This window comes from Cervus elaphus, chromosome 1, assembly GCF_910594005.1.
Source record: "Cervus elaphus chromosome 1, mCerEla1.1, whole genome shotgun sequence".
NCBI classification, from domain to species: Eukaryota; Metazoa; Chordata; class Mammalia; order Artiodactyla; family Cervidae; genus Cervus; species Cervus elaphus.
The window spans coordinates 75,000,238-75,005,058 of NC_057815.1; positions in this window are offsets into that span (position 1 = coordinate 75,000,238).

Genomic DNA, 4,821 nt, shown 5'->3' on the forward strand with positions numbered 1-4,821 from the left:
GCTAGGAAGGCAAAACAACAGGTGTCCACCACAGAGGGCAAGAATCAGTATTTTTCAACACTGCATCTAAGTGCAGTATTTAAATTTAGCAGTCTGTCTGCATGTCCACACATTGATTATGAATCTGGGTGCACCATCTCTTACAATTCCAATAGGAAATTGACTATTGAGTCATAAGCATTGGAGCAGGAGCAGTCTTAAAGATCCAACCCCTTGTGTTGCAGAGGGGGAAACTGAGGAAGATGGAATAAATTTTCCATGCCTATTTCATTTATATTTAATGTTATTCATGAAAAGTATACAATTAAACAAGAGTTTAAGTTAGATTCTTCTAGATCATTCTGCCTATGGTTATAAAAGTGAGTGTTTTTAATTTCCCTGAAGACTCTGTGAATGTGTCATGGTTGCTCTTTTAAAGATGAAAAATAACAGTCTCTCACATTTGTCCAGGGGTTCTTATTAAAAGCACCTATTCCCAGGCCCCAACCTCCAGACATTCTGATTTAATAGGTCCAAGTTAAGACCCAGGTCACTGCTTTTTTACAAAAACACCTAATACATAGTGGTCTGCACACAGCATCTGGAACAACAAGATGGTCCCACACACAAATTTTGCATAGACCAAAAGACATTATGTGTAAAGCTGGAGAGGTATAAGACAATAAGAAGTAGAAGTGAGAATGCCAACTAGGTGTGTGTCTGTCTGAGGATACTCAGATTCAGCCTTTTTTTTTTTTTTAACACCTTCCAAACAAAATAAATTCTATTTACAGGACAAATTCCACTCTCTCAGATGTAATAAATTGTAAGCCCTATTAGTGCTTTCATAAGAATTGTAATACTCACTGAATTTCTTTGATAAAACAACTATTATTCCCAGCTTCATGAATAAAAATTGAAAATAGAGGTGTAAAGAAATCCACTTAAGGCTAAATTGCATCTGCTGAATATGTACATACATCTTCTAATTCTTCAATTTAGGTACTTTGCAATATATCCAAGTAATGCACACTTCCCCTTATTTTTTAAAACTCTTCTCTGTGATGTAGTTTGCATAAACAACATTCCTTTCAAATGTGATTATGTCTATCCAATCATAAACAGGGCAGAGAAAAAAAAAGCCTAGCTATAATTTTTTAAATATGTGAAAAGTATGCAAAACATACAGAATCTTTAGGATTTTAGATCATGATGAAAAACTTGGCACATCATTATTTGAAATTACTACATGCTCTTTAAGATTGACCCAGTTTTCATCATTTTATCCAATAAAGTTAATATATGTTATTTTTATATCACAGTTGGATGATTTAGAAACACAAAATATGTTTGGAACAGATTCAAAATTCCTTCATAAAAGACAAAGTCTCCACAACAGAAAATAAATATAATTATTTATCTTGGCCAAAGACTCCAAATTGTGCAATGACAGAGATTTAAAAAGCACTTTTCAAATAAGGTGGTCATTTGATGTCAAGCTTTGAAAGTGCTGGGTTGAGTTCCTCTCACAGTAATTGGAAATTCCAGACATATCTAACTCAACACTTCAAACCACTGCAGTGTTCCTATAAGATGGAGTTGGAGAACAGAATTAGGACCAGGTTAGAGGTTAATTCTATATCAGTTTTTTACTGAACAAAGCTTGGTTCAGGGAACATGCTTTGACCTACCTTACCTTAAAATCTTGGCAATAATGAATCAAGTTATAACAAGGTTTTGCAGTACATAGAAGACCTTTTGTGGACATTAGAGTTGATCAAAAGAACAGAGAGAAATACAATCCCTTTCATTATAAGGAAACATATACTTGTGCTTTTAGTTGGATAACAGGATTAAATAAATACAAAATTATTTTTAAAAAACATTTAAAGTAAAGTTTTATAGCAAACAAGAGAAATGTTGCTATCTATAATATGTAAAGAGTGCTTAAAAATCAATATTAAACCAACCAACTAGAGAGATGGTAAAAAGATATTGACAATTTACAAAAGAAGAAATCAAATGATCAATACACATATAAAAAGGTCTTACTTTTACTAGAAATGAAGCAAATTCACATTGAAACCAAAATAAGATAAGAAATATCACCTATCAGGTTGGTAAATATTGTTTTAAAGATATTTGAAGGAGGAAAATGTGCAGTGAAACAGGAATTATGAAATAATTTATGTGGAAATAAAATTTGATACAATAATTTTGGACAGCAATTTTACAAGTTATATCAAGATTGTAGACTTTTCCTTACCTGTAAGAATGTATTATAAATAAAACATTAGAAGTACAGGCCAATATTAATTTATAATAATGCTTATTAAATTATTTTTATAATTGAAAGTACCATAAATATCCAATAGATTAGTCAAATAATCCAGGATGTAAATATTATATATTTATTTCAACAATAAGATTTTCAAAGAATATTTAAAATCTGGCAGAATTGCAATCATAAAGGAAAGATACAAAATGGTACATAGACTAACGTCTTAATTTTTTTTTTTTTCAATGTATATTCTGTATTAGTGTCCTCAGGCCACCGTAACAGAATACCATAGGCTTGTGGCCTGAATAACAAAACATTTATTTACTCACAGTTCTGGAGGCTGGGCGTTTAAGTTCAAAGTGCCATTGGGATTGTTTTCTGCTGAGAATCTCTTCCTGGCTTGCAGAAAGCCACCTTCTTGCAGTGTACTCACATGGCCTTTGCTCACGCATGCACACTCCTGGTGTCTCTTCCTCTTCCTAAAGACACCAGTCCTACTGGATTAAGGCTCCGCCCCTATGATTTCATTTAACCCCACACCATCAAGCAACTCTTCTACATCAGCTGGATGTGGTACAACTCAACCTAATTCTGACACCATTTACCTGCAGACAGCATTTGATTTCACAGGTTGAGGGCTCAGTCCCATAAGACCACCCATCTTCGATCACAAGTTCCAGGCTGTTACCTGTACTTCTGATCAACTGGCTAAAAATCAGAAGTTCCCATGATCCCCTTCTTGGATTGAATTAATTTACTAGAGCAGCTCACAGAGCTTAGGCAGCTAGTTTACTCATGAATCAAAAGTCAGATGAAGAGATACACGCACAAGGGCCTGCACAAAGGAGCGTCTCACCTTGTGAAGTTTGGGGCCAGGCATGATGGCATGTGGAAGCATTCTGGTTCACCAATCTGGAATCTTTAGGTACCCTCTTTCTGGATTTTTATGGAGGCTTCATTTACATAGGCGTTCCTGATTAATCTATTGGCCAATGGTGATTGATTCAACCTCCAGGCCCCTTTCCCCTCCCCTGAAGTCAGGGGGGTGGTACTAAAAGTTTCAACATTTCATTCCAGGTTTTTCCCCCCAGCAGCCATCCCCCATCCTTAGATGGGATCCAAAACTCACTTCACTAACACAATGAGAGATACACTTGTCCCTCTCAACACTTGGGAAATTCGAAGGGTTTTAGGAGCTCTATGCCATAAGTGAATCTATATATATTTCTTATTCGGACTTCCCTGGTGGCTCAGATGGTAAAGAATCCACCTGTAATGCAGGAGACCCAATGCAGGAGACCCAGGTTCGATTACTGGGTCAGAAATCTCCCCTGGAGAAGGGAAAGGCTACCCCCTCCAGTATTCTTACCTGGAGAATTCCATGGACAGAGGAGCCTGGAGCCTATAGCCCATGGTGTCGCAGACAGTCAGACACAATTGAGTGACTAAACACTTTCACATTTCTTATTATTTTTAATTATATATTTCTTATTATAAATCACAATATCATAATTCACTATGAGAATGCTGTTTCCTATCAAAATCTTATGCTGCATTTTTTAGCCAGTGTATTGATGATTCTTAGTTGTATCAATTAGTACTATGATGGTTGCCAAATGGTGGTTTTTAGAATTTCATTATTCGTTCCAAATTGATTAGTTGGCATTCTATCATAAGGAAGAGCTTTTCCTTTTCCCCTGTTTATGTACTTACTAATTTGTATCAGAAGAAACTCATGGATTCTTATCTTATTCAATAGTGTCTGAAATAGGTTCTAATCTGCTATTATTTTGATGTTCAAATGACCCCAGTGTCTCTGCCTTTTTATATTTTCCTTTGTCCTTCTGCTTCATTCTCCTCTTTTTCTTAATCTCTTTTCTAGTCACATATTTCCCTCTTTCTTACCCAACAACTCCTTGGTTTCTTATCCCCACCCTACCATCCCCACTTCTTTTGTTTGGGTCTTGAGCTCATTTTTCTGCTTTATTCACAGAATGGTCTCAAATGCATGGAGTTTCCCTTTCATCACAACTTTTCTCCCTCATTTCCTTGGATGTGCCCCAAACTGCTATTGCTGCTGGAGAAAATCTGGTAGTTTCTAAAGATGGTACTTCTCTTGATCTAATCGTAAAGATGCCAGCTGCAGTAAAGTGTCTCAGTATTTCCAAGGGTTTATAACTTAGCTATAAAAATTCACTTTAGGCTATAGCTTGACATATAATCTTTCAGCCCCAGAGTGAATTTCTTTAACCATTTTCCCTTTAATTCAACACCACTTGATTCAATGTAGCTTTCATCCTCTAATAATATATGTTCATGAGTTATTACTGCGTCAATAGAAATCGTGTCCTTTGCTAAAGTAATTACTGTGGGTAAATAAGAAAAAAGATACAACATCCTCAGTTCAAGGGTTATAAGATGAAAAAGTATTGATCTTCTCTGATGCCTTCTGTTCTATCCATCCTTCTGCCCATAAACCCCCAACTTGTGAATCCTGAAAAAGATTCTAAAGTTTAAAAATAGATAGTATGTTATTTGTTAGATAATAGCTTCTCTGGGAA